Consider the following 12536-nt stretch of genomic DNA (forward strand, 5'->3'; position numbering starts at 1 on the left):
TGGGCCAACAGCATGTCCTCATGAATAATGGAGGAAGGAAAAATGATATCCAAATAGAAGAATGACTAGTTGGAAAGAAGGGGTGCAGGGAACGAGAATGGGAAAAGAGGAAAATAAAAATCAATGGGAAGGGATTATGATCAAAGCACATTATGTATGTGTATGAAAGTTGCCTTCAACCAGTTATTAAAACGTGAAGCCCTTCATACTTGTTTAATCAGTGATAAATTAATACTTTTGACTGATGTACAGGTATTTCAGAATGTCTTAAATTAATTATGCAAGTCATCAATGAGAAAGGAGAAATAGATTTATGCTGCTACTTTTTAGTATAACGTGTCCAGAATTGGAAGGCATGAAACATCTTAAAAAAATGATACAAGACTTGGGTATCCTGGTTGCTTCAGCACTGACAAAGACCATGATTGTACATGGCCAACATACAATACACTTGCATGGTATGCAGTCTTAGACTTTTGGGAAGGACCAATAATTTACTTATGTTATTAAAAAATCAACTGAATAGCTATTTTTGAAGAAGGTAGGAAGCAAAGTTAGAGTTAGATCTTAAAAGGAAGACTTGGGCTGGAGAGAGATGGCTTAGCTGTTAAGCGCTTGCCTGTGAAGCCTAAGGACCCCAGTTTGAGGCTCAGTTCCCCAGGACCCACGTTACCCAGATGCACGTGGGGGCACACGTCTAAAGTTTGTTTGCAGTGGCTGGAGGCCCTGGCGCGCCCATTCTCTCTCCCTCGCTCTGCCTCTTTCTCTATCACTCTCAAATAAATAAATAAAAATAAAGATAAATTTAAAAAGGAAGACTTAGGCTACCTGGATGAGATGAAAGAATTAAACCTCTACAGTGTCTGACTTAGTAGCATGTGCATCCTTCCCACATGTTCCCACATGTGCCTTCCCTGGGATGAGCGAGTGAGCAAAGAAGGGGTGACCCAGTGAATTTCTCAACATTCAAGCTTCAGAGTTATGGTGTGCTGCTTTCTTATTATTTTATTTTATTTAGCTCTGGTCCTTTTGTTTTTACTCTTTTTTGCCTTGTTATAAAAATTCCTGTTTGAAATTCTTCATTAGACTGAGAACACGCCATGGAAGCAGAAAGGGCAGATGAAAATATACACAAGACAAAGGAAGGTGGAGGAGAGAGAACCTAAAAGCAAAGGAGGGAGGGAGGCAAGATGACAGTCACGGGGTCTCACTTTGCAGCTCACAGGAATCCTACCTTGGTCTCTCAAGGACTGAGATTTACAGGTGTGAGCCCCCATGCCCAGCAAAACCTAGCATTGTTTGAAGTTTGCATTGAATGTAAAGCTCAAAGTTGCTAACTTATAATATCCTTCACTTTTTTTTTCTCAATGAGTCACCATGACATAAACCTCAGCATGATTTATTCGTTGACTTACATATTCATCAACAAGCTACAAAGGGATTTCAGGACAAAGAAAGGACAGCTATTGTCCATTCCCCTAGAGAACTTCTTCTTCCACAAAAGGAGCCAAAGAAACAAAGAAAAGGAAGTTGGCTTTTATTTTGTGACATGTGCTGCCTTGCTAGACAATAAGAGTGTCATTGGGAAGAGGAGGAGGAGGGAGTGAAATCTGTCACTACAGGCATATGGGCCAATGAATGCAGAGTGGGGGAAGCTGGGCAGGGTGAGGACCTGCTCCAGGCTCAGCGTGGCTCTGGTGCATTGACCAGAGGAAGCTAGAGATGCGGCCCAAGAAGCAGAACGGCCCAGGTTATCTTGTGCTTGGGAAGTTATTTAAGATCGAGCATTGGAGATTTTAAAAAGTATAAAATATGCTTTGCATTTGAAAAGGATAGAGGACCATTTCATTAGGTAAGTGGGTTTTATCAGCTTTAAACAGAAAAAGGAGCCTCCCATGAGCTGGAAAGGGCATAGATTAAATATTTTCATTTAGCTAACTAACGCGTGGAGGGTCCCCGCAGGGGGTGGGGGAGGACAGGGAGGAGGCTAACGATGCTACCAACTTGACTGTATACACTGAGTATAAAACTAATTTTAAAAAAAGGTCAAAATTAAATACACACACACACACTTGTGGGCAAGGGAGATGGCTCGGGGGTGAAAGGTGCTTGCTAATAAAACCTACTGGCCCGGATTTGATTTCTCAATATCCGTATAAAGCCAGATACACAATGTGTTACATGTTTATAGTGACAAGAGACTGTTTTGTACGTTACGCCGCATATACATGCAAATAAATAAATAAAAACACTTAAAATTAAAATAAAAAACATACACATTAGTTACAGGTAAGTATGGGATTAATACAATATTATTTGCAGTACACTGCAAGCTTTATGCTCGAGCTATGGGAATATGAGGTTGTACATTCAATTTTTTAACTTGTGCAGTCAAATTATATCTTCTCACATCATTCACTTCAGAACTAGCACTAAAAGTTTATACTTGAGATTCATTGTGAATATGTAGCCCTTATATGGAATATATATCTCATGTACATACGTTCTAAACATGTTCCCCATTGAGTGTGGATGACGGTCAAGACATTTAACATGGATAGAATTTAATACAAAAAGTAAATTAAAGATGAAGAAGTAAGAATGACTCAGTTTCTCCCTTGAAGGAAAGTGATAGACTGTGGCATGATGGGAGAAGGAGAAGAATAAACATAATCATCCCGTGTTGTCCATTATTGCGATGCTGGGTTACTCAAGACCAGCGCTCGGTCTCAGAGAAGCATTAAGTTCTCTCGCTCCAGAATGCTCTTAAGTACGAACCGTTCAATGTGGTGTTCCCAAGGCTCCTTGTATGGAGGAAACCATTGAAAATTGGGAGTGCGCATTTACATCGGTCTTGAAAGTTTGTGGGGCGCTGTAGCTTCCTTAGTCAGAGCGAGACACTGACTTTGAGCCGCCGCTCCAAGGACTGAGCTTTGAGAAACGGTTCTTCACCATGTATGAATTTGTCCAACTGCCCAGCCATTGAGAGGTGCAGGGAGAAGAGGAATGGGAAGGATGAATGGTTTCCTAAGAGAAAAGAAATTGCTGATACAAAATTTGCCATTATCCTTGAGAATTACACTTACTATTGCCACGAGGGTATAACACTAGCTGTCATCTTTGGAGATGTGCCTCATTCCCTTTGAATCTACTGTGATCCTGGGAAATAGGAGAGGTTGGGGTAACACCCTAGTTAGTGAAGAAATGAGGTATAAAGTCCCATTACTTTCCTAACCACCTGCTTTTCCTAAACGCATTGAGAAATTAAGAATTTCCTGAGTCACCAGACTGAAGCTGTGTTTCTCAACCCTCTCCTGCAACACAGCGGGCTTCTGCCAAGGGACCATGTCGGTGAGCCTCACTTCAGAAATTTGTGGTTCTCTGTCCTTCCTTCCTGGGCACCAACCACACTGTCTCAGTTTAGTTGTGGTGACAACAACCTTTAATTTTCACAGGGAAGTTGTTGTAAAGTTACATTGTACTATTGACAAACAACCTGATTTTAGAGTCTTTGGAAATTAAAATTGCATGTTGTTTGTTTTATGCTCACCTCTGTACAGGTCGATGAAAATGAGAAACTATGTTAAAACTTGTATTTTGGGTTGGAGAGATGGCTTAGCAGTTAAGGCACTTGCCTGCAAAGCCAAAGGACCTTGGTTCAATTCCCTAGAACCTACGTAAGCCAGATGTATAAGGTGGCACACGCATCTGGAGTTCGCAGTGGCTAGAAGTCCTGGCATGCCCAATCTCTCTCTCTCACTCTACCTCTTTACCTCTCTCAAATAAATAAATAAAAATAAAATATTTTTTTAAAAAACAACTTGTATTTTTTCCTGAAGAATAATAATGGCTTACTCTGTGGCTTTGGTTTTGTATACATTCATTATAACAACTAGTTATACTATATTTTTGTATAGGAAAATTGTTTCTAAAATTAGCAAAATTGATCATAACCAAAGTGTATATTTCATTTACCACTCTTTAATATGATTTGCACTAATATATTCTTTGTGTTCTTCCTTTCTTCTCAAAGAATCTGATCTCTTTAATTGATCATTTTCATTACCAAAGTGCTAACAGAGGTATCCCATATCCACAACTTTGGCCTAGATATCCTTAGTGAACTCCAAAACATTTACCTAATTTCAGTGTAGACAAAACTTTATAAGTCCCCTGAGGGCACCAAGCCCATCGAATCTATGCTCTTTTTAGGCCTTAGCCTTTCGGAATGTTTTTCTCCAGGTATTCTCCACACAAGTGAGAGAAGACACTGCATCAACCAGAGAAGCATCCGCGCTGTGCTGTGTTCCTTACCACACGCTGGAATCACTAAATATAGGCTATGGACTGCATGCCCTTTTGGGTCCTCTGTGTCTGGTCAGAGCTGTTTCCTCCACCCAGGGCTGCATGTTAGTTTGGATTTCATCATTGGTCACTTGAATACATAGATTTATTTTTTCTTTTTTCAGACTGCCTGGGTTCACAGCTCCACAGACTCCTGCACAGCCCTTCACATTAGCCATTGCTGTGATCACATATTTATTCATATTGCCCAGCTATTTATTTACAATAAGATCTAGTCTCTGTGTCAAGAAGCTGGTCTCTGAATCTCTTTCCAGCTCCTTTCCTTTGTGAGCCTCTCTTCACCTTACGGTCAACCCAATGGTATGTCCCATTGACCCTATGCTTTCTGAAAGGGTCTAAGGATCATTCATGGGGAAACCTTTCCCAGCCCCGTATCAAAATAATCTACCGCTTCCTTCTGTGTGAGATTATATACTGCCCACTAGTACCATAGCTATGAAACTGTTAGTGTGCCTTACTTTGTAAGGACACTGTGACTCTTGGTAGACTTAGACCATATTGTATTAATATTTGCTTCTCCAGGACTTACTGCTTCTTTTAATATATCAAATGGACAAGCAAATCGATAACCAAATAATAAATTTCATTATTAAGTTCTGTTCATGAATAACTGTAGAAATAAAATGTTCCATGTTTGGATAATTTATTGACCATTGAAAAGCTTCTTTGAATGTATTTTACTTAGGACTCTAGTTTTTAGGTATTTTTCCTTTTCAAAAATTAAATTTATCTTACTGTAATTAAATTCATTCTACTTTTGAAAAGCATTACCCACAACTTTAATATATGAATATAGTATAATTTGGTCAAGTTTTCGTCACATTATCTCTTTTGTCCCCTCGCCCCCATATCCATTCCACCGAAGACCCTCCTGTTTGAAGGTCATCCTTCCTCTGTTTCCTTGTCTCATTTCTTTTTTTTTTTAATTTTTTTTTTGTTCATTTTTTATTTATTTATTTGAGAGCGACAGACACAGAGAGAAAGACAGGTAGAGGGAGAGAGAGAGAATGGGCGCGCCAGGGCTTCCAGCCACTGCATACGAACTCCAGACGCGTGCGCCCCCTTGTGCATCTGGCTAACGTGGGACCTGGGGAACCGAGCCTCGAACCGGGGTCCTTAGGTTTCACAGGCAAGCGCTTAACCGCTAAGCCATCTCTCCAGCCCTCATTTCTTTATCCTCTTCCACGCTCTGTGTCAAAATGTTTATGGGCTGAAAAGAGTGCAGACCTTGTGAGGTACTGGAAATCACAGTGGGGTCATGAATGCACCAGTGTGTTTATGTCAGGAGGCCAGTGCCCCGAAGTACTCTTTCTGCCCCATAGCGTGACCGGTACGTGGCCATCTGCCACCCGCTTCACTGCAGCGCCAGCATGGGCAGGAGAGCGTGCTCCTTTCTCACTGCTGCTCCCTGGGCATGTGGCTCCCTCCTCACTCTGGTCCATGTGCGTCTCATGCTGAGGCTGCCCTTCTGCGGGCCTCATCAAGTCAACCACTTCTCCTGTGAGATCCTGTCCGTCCTCAAGCTGGCCTGTGCGGACAGGACGCTCGACAAAGTGGTCATCTTTGCAGCCTGTGTGCTCATCTTAGTGGGGCCCCTGTGCCTGGTGCTGGCCTCTTGTGCCGGCATCCTGGTGGCCATCCTGAGGATGCCATCCGCAGAGGGCCTTCTCCGCCTGCTCCTCCCGCCTCTGCGTGCTAGGGCTCTTCTTCGGCAGCGCCATCGTCATGTACATGGCCCCGGGGTCCCGGCACCCCGGGGAGCAGCAGAAGATCCTCTCTCTGTTCTACAGCCTCTTCAACCCCATGCTGAACCCGCTGATCTACAGCCTGAGGAATGCGGAGGTCAAGGGCGCCCTCTGAGGGGCGCTGGGGAAACACAGGTCAAAGTGAACAGTTACCTCGGGAAGGTAGAAGGTACAAGATGAGATCTCTAGGAGATTATAGAAATGAGGCGTGGGGCTGGAGAGATGGCATAGTGGTTAAGCGCTTGCCTGTGAAGCCTAAGGACCCCGGTTCGAGGCTCGGTTCCCCAGGTACCATGTTAGCCAGATGCACAAGGGGGCGCACGCGTCTGGAGTTCGATTGCAGTGGCTGGAAGCCCTGGCGCGCCCATTCTCTCTCTCGCTCTCTATGTGCCTCATTCTCTCTCTGTCACTCTTAAATAAATAAATAATCTTAAAAAAAAAAAAGAAAGAAATGAGGCGTGGGGAAAAAAGCTTTACCGTTACTTCTTTTAGATTTATGATGTCATGTATACTGATGTACATTGATTAGATTCTCTCGCTGAACAGGCACTTCCCAGCCCACAAAGCACAACCAGAAAGGTCAAATGGACAGCACTGGGGAGGGCCACTGCGCAGGAGGAGGAACCAAGGACTCTTGGCACTGTAACAGCGGATGCCAGGGTAGGGTGGTGGTGGCAAAGTACAGAGGGCCGGGAGCCAAGAGCTCCTCCTGTCACGATTACCTAATATCTGGTTTCTTACTGTTTGTGACACATTTCCTGCAATCTCCTCTCAAAGTGATTTCCAGCCTCCTGATTGCCACAAGGGTCTGCTAATGATCACATACTGCCTCCTGTACCGCCCTCTCCCCCATCCCCAGGCATGAATACTGATCATAGTCAAGCACCTCCTTTTTGATCCACAACAACCACAAAAAGACCAGGTGGGTGTGGTGGTCCAAATGGCAGAGCTCAAGAGATAAAGAAGGGAGGGGGGGCAGCTGGCTAGCTAGACTGACTGAATTGGCAATCTCTGAGTTTAAATGTGCCACCTTCTTTTGGTAAATAAATACAAGGTGGAGAGTGATGAAGGAAGACATTCAGTACCAGCTTCTAGCCTCCGTATATATGCCCATACATGGTGGACACATATATATGCACACACCACAAATACATACACATGCAAAAAAAAAAAAAATACTGCCTGAGGAGAAATGATGGAGGAGAACTGGAATTTGTTAGGTCACCACTCAGATCAAGGCTACAGTAAGTCTCACACATAGGACTTTTAGGAACATCAGTAAAATCCCGCACACACCTATCCCAGGTGCTCTAGGTGTGCACGCCTGCAGGAGCTACGGGGAACGTTGGGTGACTCGGTATGTTGCCTCTGCACCAGGTCTTTCTTGAGCCAGTGTCATGGTGACCCTAAGCCTTGACAGGCTTTTTTTTTGTGACAGACTTGACAAATCTCTCATCTCTATCCCCGTAAGAATGGAGTTAAAAATTTGTGTGGCTATGCCCACTTGCTTATGTAGCTCTTAGAAAACATATTTGAAGCCGGGCGTGGTGGCGCACGCCTTTAATCCCAGCACTCGGGAGGCAGAGGTAGGAGGATCGCCGTGAGTTCGAGGCCACCCTGAGACTCCATAGTGAATCCCAGGTCAGTCTGAGCTAGAGTGAGACCCTACCTCTAAAAAAAAAAAAAAAAAAAAAAAGAAAGAAAGAAAAGAAAAGAAAACAGATTTGAGGGTTTCACGAGTCTCTTAGGCCTTTATATTGCACAGGAAGTACTTTTAATACTAAGCCATCTCTCCAGCCCTAAAGTGATTTTTTAAGAAAGAAAGACAGACAGAGAGAGAGAGAAAGAGAGAGAGAGAATGAATTAGCATTCCAGGGCCTCACCCATTGCAATCAAACTACAGACGCTGTGCCACCTAGTGGGCATGCGTGACCTTGTGCTTGCCTCGCCTTTGTGTATGTCTTACGTGGGATGTGGAGGGAGATAGAACATGGGTCTTTAGGCTTTGCAAGCAAGTGTCTGATCTGCTAAACCATCTCTCCAGCCCCTAAAGTGATTTTTAAACACTTTCTGGAAGTTGATAATGTTTTCACCAGTTACTTCATAAAGTATAATTTTTATGGTTGCTAAATGATATAATGCACATGACTCTGATTTCCAAGGCATACCTTTATAAGAAAAATATAAGGAAATGAGAATGAAAGTGATGAAATTGTAAAATTGAGCACCAGTAAAATTTATGACTAAACAAGTATAGAACTATAATATCCAACTTTATTTTAATGACTCCTAAGTCATGGTGTCTGCTGAACAAGGACAATGTCTCAAAAATACTTCAGCAAGGGCTGGAGAGATGGCTTAGGGGTTAAGGTGCTTGCCTGTGAAGCCTAAGGACTCAGGTGCAGAACCCGCATAAGCCAGATGCAGAAGGTGAGCACATGGACAGGCGGTGCATGAGTGCAGGGTGGCTCATGCGTCTGGAGTTCATTTGCAGTGACTGAGGCCTTGGCATGCCAATTTTCTCTCTCACCTCTCATTTAAAAAAATACATCAACTATTTAAGATGCAGATATTACATCATTATCTCTTTTCTACAGATCTTTCTTTTTAAAAAATTATTGTAGTCTGGGCTGGAGAAATGGCTTAGTGGTTAAGCGCTTGCCTGTGAAGCTTAAGGACACTGGTTCAAGGCTTGATTCCCCAGGACCCACATTAGCCAGATGCACAAGGGGGCGCACGCATCTGGAGTTTGTTTGCAGTGACTGGAAGCCTGGCGCGCCTATTCTCTCTCTTAATCTCTGCCTCTTTCTCTCTCTGTCTCTCTCATATAAATAAAAATAAACAAAAAAAGTTGTAGTCAGTGAACACATTCAAGTTGGTACCTTAGCCTCCTCCCTGTCCTCCACACCTCCACAGGGACCCTCCTTGTTGGGGTATATGGGTCGTGCATTGTGGGGTTAGCCTTTAGTTTTGGGTAGAAGGAAATGTCTCTGAGTGTCATGACCCAACGTGTGGCTCCGACATTCTTTCTGCCCCCTCTTCTGCAAATTTCCCTGAGCCATGTTGGGTTCGAATTAGGTCTGCTTCTGTGTTGAGATCTTGGGAGCCTCTGTGTCTCTGGATATCTGGTTTAGTGGGGGTTGGTTGTTCTCTGTGTCTATCTCCTTCACCGTTGTGCTGGTTCCTGGTTCACCAAGGAAACAGCATTCTTGCGTGTTTCCCCAATTATTCTTAGTTTCAGCTGGGGCCCTTTTGAGTAATGATGGGGTGGTTCTCTCCTTAGAATCTGCGTTTATCTGAAAAAGAGAAGTAGATTCTGCAATGGAGAGTAAAGTTAGCACCAAGTAAATGTGTTAGCCATTGTTTTTTAGAGAGAGTTTAGTGTAGAGCAGGTTCATTTTTGGATATGGTTCTGACTTGTATCCCAGCTCCAGCTATGGGTTCTGTTCCACTGAGCAGATCAGTTAGCCAAATCAAGAACAGTTCATTTCCCACCATGGCTATGCACCACTATTGCACTTATGTGAGCATCATGTCAGGTTGTTTGATATTAAGTAAGCCAGATCATGCATTGCTTGGGCAGATATTGGTCTTTATCACTCAATCACTCATGTAGCATCTTCCGGCCCTAGGCCCACTAACTGTCTGGGGACTGACTCTCTTCCAGCTTCCAGACATGTCGCTCCATGCTACATACCAACAATGTATGGTATCTTCAGCAGTAGGATCTTACCACTAACCTATAGTGTGTCCTCAAGTACTCTGACATAAATCCGTCTTCTTTTGGGAAACGTTGTAGGTCTCTGTGACCAAAGGCTCATTGTGGACAATTAGCACCTGATGGTACTGGGAGTTACAGGTCAGTGGCCAAGAAGAGAAGGAAGAACTGGATAAGTGATATAAAAGAGATAGAGAGATGAGAGAGAAGAGGGAAGGAGGGAGAGAGAAGCAGAAATAGGAGGAGATAATGGACAGTTTTTGTCGTACCCTCTCCAGGGATTTGTGAATCCAGTATTCCCTCTAAGGGCCTGGTGGAGGTTCAGCCATTTGGTCTGTCTTTTAGCATGTAGAGTTTTATGGTACCATTGCCTTTTGGGTCCAGTTTTGTGTACCCCCTCCCTTCCTTACCCTCCCCTCCCTTCCCACCCTCCCTATTGTCTGGTCCTCCAGATGCGTGGTAGGTATGTCGGCAACTTAGGTAGATTCAGGTTAGGAGCTGCAGATGAGTGAGACTTTGTGGCAATTATCTTTCTGTGATTGGGTGAGTTCACTGAGAATAAGCTGTTCCAGGCTTGACCATTTTTCTTCAAATTTCATTGTGTCATTTTTCCTTACTGCTGTGTAGAATTCCATCATGTAGATATACCACATCTTGGTTATCCATTCATCTAGTGATGGACATCTGGGTTGATTCCAGCTCTTGGCTATTATGAATTGAACAGATTTTTCTTTTTTTTTAAATGTTCATTTCTTATTTTATTCATTTATGTTATTTAGTTGATAGAGAGAGAAAGAGGTAGATATACATATATATATATAGAGAGAGAGATAATGGGAATGCCAGGCAGGGGCTTTAGCCCCTGCATAGGAGCTCCAGAAGCCTGTGTTACCTAGTGCATCCAGTTTACGTGGGTCCTGGGGAATTGAACCTGGGTCCTTTGGCTTTGCAGACAAGTGTCTTATCCACTAAACCATCCCTCCAACCTTCTATAGATCTTTCTATTCTTTTTTTCCTTAATTCTTTCATGGAGCATTATCACCCTTTTTCATTATATTCCCAACAAATAGAAGCAAAGGGGAAACCTTTTCCTTCCATCCTTTCTCCGGAGGTATTATGTTTGTCATGTGTAGTGTGTGTGGTGTGGTATATAAGGTGTGCGCATGTGTATATGCAAATACTGGCTCTAAAGGCCAGAGGAGAACATCATGTCATTTCCCACATTGCTCATATTCATATTTTGTTGAGATTAATTTTGTCTCTAAATGTGGAGCTAAGGGTTTCATGAGTCCCAGAGATTTTCCTCGGTCTCTGTCACACAGGACTTGAATTATGGAAGTGAGTAGTTACACAGAACTATTTATTTGGGTCCTGGGGAATAGAATTCAGGTGATCTCAAGCCCTCTCAGGCAAAGCAATTGTTCTATCTTATCTGCTGAGCCATCTTCTCAGCTTCTCAATTATTATTTTCCTCACTATTCTACCTGCCCATTTACCTGGGCAAAACATCTTGCTTGTGACCATTATTTTAGTCATCTTATCTCCATAGAAATCTGAAACTTTCTCTCCACAGGATAAAAACCTGAAGCAATACTGCCTCTCAGTGTAGCTGTCAGATGCTGTGAAATTATGTGTGCTAAAGGTAGAAAGCAAAAGACAATATTTTCATATAACAAAGATTTCCAAAGTCAGCTTCAAAAATTGTTGTATTTGGTATTGTGTCTACATTGTACTATGGTTGGAACCCTGAAAGGAGGACTAAAGAGATGGATTAGTGGTTAAGGTGCAAAGACTAACAACCCAAGTTCAGTTCTCCAACACTCACATAAAAGCAGACACACAAAGTGGTGCCTGCATCTGGAGTTTGTATGCAGTGGCTGGAGGTCCTGACACATGCATTCTCTCTATCCGTCTCTCTTCTCTCTGCCTCTCTCTGCTTGCAAACAAATAAATAAAAATTTTAAATATATTTTTAAAAACTGAAAGGGAAGCAGAATAGGGAACAACATATGGTTGTTTATTTAACATAAAGCATAAACTATAGATGAGTTCTGAATTTTTCGCTTACGGTTCATTAGAAAAAAACATAGAAGGATTCTTATGTCAGTTCAAAAGTGCTCAAGAGGGCTGGAGAAATGGCTCACCATTAAAGTCAGATGCACAGGGTGACACATGCATCTGACATTTATTTGCAACTGCTGGAGTCCCTGGAATGCCCATATTCATTCATTCATTCTCTGTGTGAATATATGTCTCTCGCTCCTTGAAAAACATTAATTAATTAATGAATTAAAATTAAGTGCTCAAGAAAAGCTAGACTAAAATGATTCAACTTCTGCAGAAGGAAAGTAGAACAGATGAATCAAAAAGAACTGTCTTCCAGTGTACCTGAGAGGCTCTGGTAGAATACAGGTACATATATACACATATGTGTGTATATTTAATAAACTGCATAAAAACACGTGTATTTGCTTCACAAATGTTACCCCATCTTTCTCAATAACACAGTGGAGGAGATAATATTTTCTTTGTTTAACAAATAAGGAGACATCATTTCAGAGTGACTCAGTAACTTGTCCAGGGCTGCATGAGCAGAAAGAGGACGGAGTTGAGAGTGAAGCCTGGACTGTGTTCATGGCACACTGATTCTCATCATCGTCCTTCTCAAATAGCAGATTGTCACACACATGGACTGGGCGAGGCAGCCA

General features: G+C 42.7%; 1 pseudogene; it reads left to right on the forward strand.

Annotated features, from left to right (window-relative positions):
- The first annotated feature begins 3345 nt into the window (after positions 1–3345).
- On the forward strand, positions 3346–6225 carry LOC123463989 (annotated as a pseudogene).
- Positions 6226–12536: the final 6311 nt, after the last annotated feature.

Source organism: Jaculus jaculus, chromosome 10 (genome assembly GCF_020740685.1).
Source record: "Jaculus jaculus isolate mJacJac1 chromosome 10, mJacJac1.mat.Y.cur, whole genome shotgun sequence".
NCBI classification, from domain to species: domain Eukaryota; kingdom Metazoa; phylum Chordata; class Mammalia; order Rodentia; family Dipodidae; genus Jaculus; species Jaculus jaculus.